Genomic DNA, 10366 nt, shown 5'->3' with positions numbered 1-10366 from the left:
GAGCAGGAGGAAGACTGGCAGCTGGCACGGGACAGCCAGGACTTGTTTGTTAGCACACCTGAGATGTGCCTGGGGAACAGCAGAAACAACTGAGGTTTCTGCAGGTGGCTGACATCCAAGCCTAACAGACGGTGTTGCAGGACAATGGGGCACGAGAGGATCCCAGGTCTCGGTTGAGTCCCCGAGACATGCCCCATCAAGCGAGGGTCCTTGGCTTCATGCAGGAGAGAATTCAAGAGTAAAGTGAAAGCAGATTTATTCAGGGAGATACACGCTCCATGGACAGAGTGCAGTCTGTCTCTCTTAGAAGGGAGAGCGGCCGTGAGGTGAGCGGGTGGTTAGTTTTTATGGGCCAGGTAATTTCATATGCTAACGAGTAAGAGGATTATTCCAACTATATTGGGGAAAGGATGGGAATTTCCAGGAATTGGGCCTCCTGTCCACTTTTTGGCCTTTTCCCGTCAGCCTGGGACCTGTCATGGCACCTGTGAGTGTGCCATGAGGCTCAAGATCTACTGAAAGTCGAATCTTCTGCCATCTTGGTTCTAATCAGTTTTTGTCGTATCCTCAACAGCTGTCATTCTTTCAGTGGTTGTGCCCTGCCCTCTTCCTTCCTGTCTCAGTGGGTTGGGGCGAGTTAGCAGAGCTCAGCTCTTCTAGCCAAAGTGATCCTCTGGTGCCCAGACAGTGGTTACATGTGCAATGCCTGTGGGAGCCCCCACTGCGCAGGGTCTCTCCCAGCTCTGCCTGGGGAGGAGTTATCACAGCTGGGACATACAGCCAGGAGACACCTTGACCAAACTCTTGTCTTTGTGCGTGCCAGTGATCACTTAATGCTACCTCTGGCTGTGATGCAATGAGATTGGGAGATTTTCTTCTCTCCTCCCCTCCTTTTTCCTCCTCCCTGTTTTTTTTTTTTTTGCACTTTTCCGTACTGCTAAATTTAAAAAATATTTCATAGAATTTTCTGAAGAGATATATCTCATGGTCCAAAACTAAAAAATATATTTACAAAGTAATTAGTAGAGTCTTCATTAATTTATTATATCTCCATCTGCCCAGGTTCCCTTCAGACCCTCTCTTTTCCATTATAATATCTTTTGGTTTATCTTATCTTATATCACCTTGTGTATACCCCTAAAGTTTCTTTATGTATATGCAAGAAAATAAAAAAATGTTAAAATTTCTCCCTTTTTTTATACATACATACTGCTCTGTACCTTACCTTTTCATCCTACAATATGTCTCGGAGGTCTTCATCAGTACACAGAACATCCTCAGTGTTTGTAGCATAGCCCTTTGTGATAGAACATGATAATACCATGATTTTTAAAACCAGTCTCCTAGTGATAGGCCTTTGGGTTATGCCCAGACTCCTGCTATTCCAAATGATGTTGCAATAAAAAGTTTGGCACATACATTATTTTGCATATGCACAAGTATTCCCGGAGGCTACATCTCTAGACGCATAATTGCTAGGTCAAAGGGTACCTGGAGTTGTAATTTTGATTAATTCAGCAAATTGCCCTCTGTAAGTGTTGTACTAATTTATGCTATCAAGAGTGATTTTTTTTCCCCACAGTTTTGCCCACAGAATTTATTACCAAATTTTTGGAATTTTGTCAATCTGACAGGTGAAGTGTATCTCAGTATGGTTTTAAAATCTTCTTTATTGAACTAAGTTTTCATACAATAAAATGGACTGATTTTAATTGTACACTTCAAAGAGTTTTGACAAATGTATATACCTGTGGAACCAACACCCTCAATTAAGATATAGAACATCTTTGTCACTCCAAAAGCATTACTCATGCTTCTTTCTAATCAACACCCTCCCAATTCTGTCCTGGGAAACAATTGCTCTGATAGCTATCACTATAAATTAGTGATAATAAGTAAATTCATTAATTAGTTTTAAATAAATAGATGAATAAAGATAATCAATAAATTAGTTTTGCCTGTTGTAGAATTTCATAGAAATGAAATCATACAATGTGTGCTCTTTTATGACTGGTTTCTTTTGCTTACCATGATTTTGAGATTCATCCATGATATCGCACGTATCAATAGTTCATTCCTTTTTCTTGTGAAGTATTATTCCATTGAATGAATATGCAACATTTTTTGGATTGTTTAGTTTTTCACTCAGATATTGATGAACACTTGAGTTGTGTACAGTTTGGGACTCTTATGGACAAAGCAGCTATGAACATTCATGTACAAATGAATCTCTTTGTGTTCATATGTTTTTATTTCTTTTCAATGATTACTAAAAAGTGGAATTTCTGAGTAATATAAAACATGTATGTGTAACTTGTTAAGAAACTAGTCAACTGCTTTCCAAAGTAGTAGTATCGTTTTCTGTTCCCATCAGTGAAGTATAAGAGTTCCAGGGGGTGGGTGTAGCTCAGGGGTAGAGTGCATGCCTAGAACACACAAGGTCTTGTGTTCAATTCCCAGTACTTTCATTTAGAAAATAAAAAAGTAAATAAATCTAATTACCTCCCGCCCATAAAAAAAAAGCACATTAAAAAAAAGAGTTCTAATAGCTTCCCATTTTCATCAACATTTTGTAGTCTTTTCAATTTTAGCCATTTTTGTGGGTACATAGTGGTGTGTAATCATAGATTTAATTTGCTTTTCCCTGATGGTTAATGACGTTGAGCCTCTTTTCATGTGCTCGTTGGCCATTTCTATCTTTTGTGAAGTGTCTTTTCAAATTTCTTTCTCACTTTTTGTTGAGTTGTCTCCTTAATATTGAGTTGTGACAGTTCTTTATGCATTTCTCAGTAAGGATTTAACTTGCATTCCCTTGTTACATATGAAGTTGAGCATCCTTTCACATGCTTAGGAGCCATTTGCAGTTCCTTTTCTGTGAACTGTCTATTAATACCCTTTGCCCACCTTTCTATTGAGTCATGAGTCTTTGTCTTGGTGATTTCTATGGGGTCTGTGCGCATCAGGAGGAGTAACCTTTTATCTGAGATAGGAACGGCAATGACTTCCCCTGGTGGGTTGTTTGCCTTTACTTTAGCTCACGGTGTTCTTTGCCTTGCAGAAGATTTTGATGGATTTGAATCTGTCAATCCTTTTTCCTATGGCTGCTAGATCTTAAGTCATAGTTAGAGGGGCCTTTCTTATTCCAAGATTACCAAGGAAATTTACCCTGCTTCTTCTCTCTCATGTCTTAGCCCAAGTTATTTAGAGGACAGAGCATGAAGCAAAACTATAAAAATGCTTTATTAGGAGATGCAATCACAGGGCATCAAGAGAGAAGGTAAAAGAGGTTTGAGGAAGGGGAGGAGGGGAGGCAGGAAGGCACGTACAAGGTAGCATGTTATCAAGCTGGCCATGGCTTCACAAGAAACACAGCAGGTTTCCCCCAACCAGATCTTTGGCTGTCATGCTTCAGAAAAACCCCTTAGTGGTAGAAGGGAAAGGAATTATCCATTGACTCCTTCGTTTTGTGTCTCATTGGTCCAAGTTGGCCCCAGTGGTGCCATGGCTCTGGACTTCCAGGCTGTGGCCTCTTGGAGCAGTCAAATCTCACACTTCACAGCCCAGAGCTTCATCTAAATCTGGAAGAGGCAGGAGGTGTCAGAGGCTCCGTGGGATGGCCCTGTTCATCACGGTGCTGTATTTCCTGCCATGGTGTCCCTGTGGAGCTGTGCCAGAGCTGGACCCCTACTGTAAGCAGATAGGGTAGAGGGTCCCCAGAGAAAAAGAACCAGTCATGGCTTTATTGACAAAAGAGAAGCCATTTTTGGCCTAAGCCATTCTGTGAGCTAAACCTGACCACAAAGCTTGCCCTTGAACAGGTCTCAGTAAGTAATGACCTTCAGGGAAGTGAGAGAATGCAGGAACAAAGGAAAAGCAGTCAAGAAACTGTAGTTCAGTGAAAAAAAACAGAGTTCTGGTTCCTCCTCAAGGGATGTACATAACAATCTGAAACATACATATCTTTGAGTTCTGCAGGAACTGAGGCCCCCACCCAGGTGGAGGATGGAATGATGCTGACTTTTCCTGATCCTTGCAACTTCAGTCAACTAAAGCTTGGATTCTGTCAAGCTTTACGCTAGACTCCTTCCCCTTGGTGGTGGGAAGGCACAGGCAGGGGCTCACACCAGACTTTGCCCTGGAATCCACTTTCACTATCTGTGAATCACGGTGTGAACCGATAACTGCCTGCTGTGCACCAACCACAAAGCCAGCTTTGTCTTATCTTGCCCATTCTTCATTAGAGTATTCTAAATAATTTTTATTTATAAAAATATGTATATACTCAATTGTATTTAAAGGTATTTTGGTGACTATTCATATCCTATGATTTTGTGCTCCAAAGAAAGGTTGAAGCAATCTTGTCTGGGAAGGAATGAAGAAGATGGAGAGCTTAGGCTCTGGGTGCCTCAGGGCTGTCTCTGGTCCAGTTTTTAGGATAATGTAACTCTTGTTTCCTCTCTCCCCTCCTCTCATCCCATCCCACAGCAAGCAGCAGAGCCCCAGCCCAGGTCTGCAGAAGACCCACTACCCCATATGCTCTCTGAACCTTTCATTGATAAGCTGCTTGTGGGCAGGAATGACAGTCTGACCCAATGGCCAAGCTGTCCTTTGTAGAACTCTCAAATTCTCCCCTGCACAGTCATGTGATCTCACCTTTTCCTCTTTTTCTCTTTCTCTTGGCTTTGGAGAGGCTTTATAAATGGGAAGAAATCAAGTGTATGAGCTAACTAACTAGGGATTTGGTTGTGAGGGTCTTTGTTCCTCCGTCAATGGCTGAGTCTAATCAAGTAACTGTTCAAGGAGTTGAGTTTATTATGCTGTGCCTCAGGATACCAAACAAACCTGCTTGTCTCTCCAAATAATCCTCAAATGAAGGAATGTCTCAGCCAAGTTGCCTGTGGCTGCAGGTAATAAAAAAACATAGCTCAACTCACTTAAACAATAAGGATAGCTATTGTTCTGCATACTCCAGTCCTGGCGTGGGTAAGCGTCAGGGTGGACACCATCCAGAGCCTCTGGCGTTGTTTCTCTGTGAGCCTCTCACTCAGCCCTCCTCTGTGTGCTGGCTTTATCTTCAGGCTGCTACAAGATGGCAGCTCAAATTCAGCCTCATAGTCGAATAGGACAATGTTCACAGGAGGAAAGTGAAGCTAACTTCCCAGAAAACACCTCATTGGCTTAAATGAGGTCACATGCCCTTTCTGGAACCAATTATTTTAGGGGAGATGCGAGTACCTACTCCTAGAGCTGGTGATAATTAAACTTTCCCTGAAGCACAGGGGCTGCATGGGGTGAGCATTATACCGGAACTCAGTTGGAGTTCTGTCAGGAGGGAAGGGAAATAGGTAGGCAACCAGCAGTGTCCCCCAGAGATGGTTCTAGATCCTTCTCATTCTTGGTTAACTTCTTCTGAGTCTTTTGTGGAAATTGGCCTTGAATGATGAGAACAGCTTAAATACACAGAGAAGAATGTGGAGAAGGAAAGAGTTATGTGAATATGTAAGGACTTCCTAGGAAGTCTGTGGCTCTGTCTGTTGGAGAGGGTGCTCTGACCTGCGGAAATGACCATTTGACAACGGGACAAGCACGAGTCATCTGGTTATTCCAGCCTGAGGAACATATACAAATTGACTATTCAAGACCATTAGTTTTACTTAATTTTTACCCTGTGACCTCCTTAATTCAATTTCTCAAGTAGATTTTCTTACCAAGAAGACAGTGTTGACAGTGGACAATATAAGTTCCCTGATCTTGTCAATTAAATGTTAAATGTCATATTTCTCATTCTAAATGAAAAAATAGTCATTCTGATTCCTAATAATTAGTAATTCCTAGTAATTTCTTTGGAATTTCATTTAAATCAGTTTGCCAAGGCCTGGTCATCCCTGGTGAACTGAGGACATTTGGACCTCCTGAACTGAATGATCAGACCATGTGTTAAAATACCTAGATAAGTGTAGATGTATAATATCCTCATGAGGGTGATTGTGACTGTTGGTGTAAGGTTCTGGATGATCATAAAAGAGTGACAAGAAGATGGGTGGACCCGTCCTGAAAATAATTTGCTGTTTTTAATCTGACTACACAGACTTGGTTGGCCAAGGTGGCAAATGATAAGGTTACAGGTAATAAGACCATCCAGGAGACATTTGGACATTTTCTAGGTACATGTTTCAAAAGAGTGGGGTGGCAGCTGCTGTAACCTATAGTCCATGGAACTCTGTCCTGCCTGCCTGCCCCCATAAGAATTAGCTTAGCACATTGTTAGGGCAACTGTGGTTGTAGAAAAACTTTAGCTACTGTATATACCCTTAATTAATCAGTCAGTGAACACTTATAAATCACTGCCTATGTGAACACAATGAGGGGGTATGAAAATCATAGCGTGAATAGATAACCATCACAGTATCCGAAAGACTGGGTTTGACAGAAAAAAAACCTGCCTTGTAGATAGAAATTCTATTTGCTTATATAACAGGGTTGCTGTCACTTTAGGCACAGCTAGATCCAGTTGCTCAAATTCCCAGGGTCTCTCTCCTTTTCCATCTGGCCATGCTTGTGTTATATCATTGCAGGCACCATGGCTGCTGGTTGTCTTGGACTCACATCCTCCTGGCTTGGCCACTCCAGATGAAGGAGAGGCTCTCTGTGTTCATAAATTAATCTTAGGGAAGCCTATGTTTGGCTCTAATTAGGTCACATGCCCCTTTCAAAACCAATTACTATGGCTGGAGGATAAGGTACAGTGACTGGCACATTCTGGGTCAGCTCTATCAGTCCATATGGGATTCTGGTAGGGAATATGTTTTACCATTATCTATCTTTTAAATTTATATTTGATTTTTTATTGAAGTATAGTCACTTTACAATATTGTGTCAGTTTCTGGTGTGGAGCATGTTTCATTCATACAGGTACATACATACATTCTTTTTCATATTTTTTCATTATAGGTTGCTACAAGATATTGAATATAGTTCCCTGTGCTATACACTAGACTTGTTGTTTGTTTTGCCATTATCATCCAAAATCATTTTGCAGCCCTATGCAGTTGTTTGCAGAGGATGTCGCAATAGGGGTGTAGGAAGCTTGAGTGACATAGTTCCTGCACCCCAGTTGTAAAGCTTCATCTTTGACTGGGGGAAGAGGGAATTGATTAGCATCTGGTTTCATTCCCTGCTCATTGAGAAGCTTGCTAGAAAGGGGCAGTTTGAAAAGAACTAAGAGAAATGGGACTCCCTTAGAATAAGGGAGACTGAAGCACATTTGTGTGGAGTGTATGAATTATGACTCAATACCAACCCATGAGGGCTGCCAGCATCCAAATATGCAGGCCATCTTATCCTATTTACATTAATATATTTGGTTACCTAATTTGCATGTACATGAAACCTACAACCAGTTGGGAAGGGGTGACAGAGCCAGCACATACAGCTATGGAATCTAGGACCATTGTGTAACTGAGTTTGCTATTTTGCATATAATCCACAGTCTCTGATAAAAGTCTTTATATTGGATCCAATCCACCGGTTGACCCAGGCAGCTGCTGGGGGGTAGAATTTCCATTTTACAAGGTGACCATGGAACTGTTCCAGACACCCAGAAGTTAAGTATGTGTGGACTTTTACCCTGACTTCAAAGAAATGTGTGTGTTTTACATAAAAAGAGTGAGTTTAGATAACTTTACACTGGACAAGTTTTGTTAGGTTGAACAATCCAGTAACAAATATAAGTAATTTGAAAAGCTGCCTCTGGTTATTTTCTACTGGTTACAGCAAAGCCAGTGAGCGTAACAGGGTTCTTGTAGGCTGACCTGCACCAGGCTCACCTCGCTTTGCCTCAGTCAGGGCCCTGGGAGGGAGTGAAGAGGGGGACCTCAGAGCTTCTCCCGCTCTCCTGCCAGAACGACGGCCTGCTCAGCTGTGGCCGGCTCGTCCCTGGCACTGCTGTGCCCACACTCCCCTCCCAGGAGGCCCAGCCACACAAGGGCCATGCTCATCTCTCCTGGTTTTCCTGGAGGCTGAGGGCAAAGCTCTGACTCCCACACCTGCTTCCACACAACTGGCTAAGTATGGCCTGTCACTCCATCAGCTTTTATTATTCTGCAGATGTTGCTCAGAAGAGGGGGAGGCATTTGGAACACAGGTCCTGTTTGTCTTCCAGGCAGGCCTTTGAGGAGGGTGGAAAGGCTGTCATTTCAGATCTGAAGCACGGTGGGTGGGGGTCCCACAGTCTGGCCTGTGGCAGTGGCTGAACTGGATCACTGAGCCACCCCAGGATCATTACCTCCCAACCACCAGAAAAACTCCACTTGCAGCAGACAGCCTTCTGCAGAAGGAGCTTAGGAGCTCAGGGACATTTCCGAGAAGCAGAAAATAGCCTCCTTGTCTCGGCCCCGCCCCCCACTCAGCATAGGGGCGCAGGTGGGGAGTCTCCTTGTGTCCATTAGCTGTACCTCCCTGCACTGGACTCCCTTAGTTGGTCCTTCCAGAGGGCACACTGCAGAAGTGAATTGCAGAGGGAAAGAAGCGTGTACATTTCAGCTCTGAGAATCCATTTCTCTGTTTTCAATAGTATTAGGACTTCAAGAAGAGGGCAGCACACTTTAGGGCTTGTTGGATCAGCTATTTTTACTTCTCTTTTGCTAGCTCTTAGGCCTGCAGAGCATTTACCTTGACAATAGTCATAATGATCCGAATGCCGGCAGCCTGCCTGTGCGAGGGGCCTTTTCTTTTCCAGCAGCCTCACGTAGATCATCTCATTTGAACAATCCTGGTAATCCTCTCTGAAGGCTCTCCAGGGCATCTGAAGCCAGCTCTTCTGGGGCACTTTGAGGCCCAGGAATCAGAGGGTGAGTTGCATGTTGCAGGGTAAGAGTGTGTAATTTGACAGGGGTAGAATCTTCCCTGGAACTCTCAACTCCAGCCCCCAGCGCAGAGCCTTCTGGCTGACTGATGGCTGCTTAACAAGCCAAGATGTATGAAATCCTTCAGGGAAAGGGTTGTGCAGTTTCTGCTTCACATTTTGTTAGATGATGTATCTATTTCCGGGGCTGGGTGCTATTAGCACGCAGGGCTGGCTGTGCAGTGCCCACTGGGACAGCGTCGGCAAGGGGCCAGGGCAGGGCTGCCCACCTGCCTGCCTACCGCCACTCTGCACTGCAGACTGGGCAACACTGGAGGCAGGTGGGCAGAGAAGCACCAGGTTGCTGACACAGGCTCTGGGCCCAACAGACTTTTTGTGTCTGTAGTGGGAGAGGGTGGTGAGGGGGAGGTAATTAGGTTTTTATTCATTTATTTATTTATTTTAATGGAGGTACTGGGGATTGAACCCAAGACCTCATGCATGCTAAGCATGCACTCTACGACTGAGCTACACCTCTCCCCCACCCCCTAATCAGACTCTTAAAGACCAGTCAAATAAACAAGTTCAATGAGAAGGACTAGAGGAAATCGATGGGGAAGTTCTTTAAATGCAGTTTTAAAAGCAGGTAAGTGTAGGTGGCTAGGGAGGCAAGTGAACAGGAAACACTGACAGGTTCAAATAAGGTCTAAGTACATCTCCCCTCACCCCACCCCCGACCCCGTTGACAGTTGGAATTCATGCTCAGGAATCACAGAAGAGGCTGTCAGGCATGTGGGGACAAAGACACGCTTTTCCTGGAGAGGTGGAAGGGCGAGATTGGAGGGTGAGTGGGAAAGAAATAGAAGTGATTCTCAAAGCCTGTGCAGAAATACTTCCCTCAAATGCATCAGGTGCAAATGAACTCGAGACCTCGTTTTGCACCTGTATTGGACCCTGGGGCATGTCCTACATGTGATCAGGAGCTTCTCTGGAGAAGAGCCTGGCTGGGAGTGGGAGGGCAGTTAAAGGAATTGGGTGGGTAACCCCGTGTGTGTCCGGAGGCAGTAGCAGCTCCTGCAACCTGTCAGCATAAACCAGACAGTCAGTTGGGCTAAGTTTTCCCAGAAAATTTCTCTCCTGGGTCAGCTAGGGCCCCATCCAGGTTCTGTTCTGGTTTCCCTTCTGACAGAGCAGCCCCTGCAGGTGGAGAGGCAGACTTGACCAAAGACTCCTTTTAGTGATAGCAACATCCTGATATCTACAGCTCTGGTGCCTCGCTCATCAGCTCATCTGGCCACGCTGAATGGCGCCAGGAGCACTCACTTAGGAGTCCAGACAGGTGGGCTAAAGCCCCAACGCCACCACTTCTGAGTCTGACCCCTCCTCTCTGAGCCTTGGCGGTTCAGGTAGAGGTAGAGAGCAGTGAGTCACCCCTTCCTCTCCCTGCCAGCACCTTTAAGGGAGAGGGACTAAAAATGCCTCCCTGCCCACCTCCCTTTCCCAGAATTAGAGATTTGAGAAAGG

Source organism: Camelus dromedarius, chromosome 21 (genome assembly GCF_036321535.1).
Source record: "Camelus dromedarius isolate mCamDro1 chromosome 21, mCamDro1.pat, whole genome shotgun sequence".
NCBI classification, from domain to species: Eukaryota; Metazoa; Chordata; class Mammalia; order Artiodactyla; family Camelidae; genus Camelus; species Camelus dromedarius.
This window is presented reverse-complemented; position numbering follows the sequence as displayed.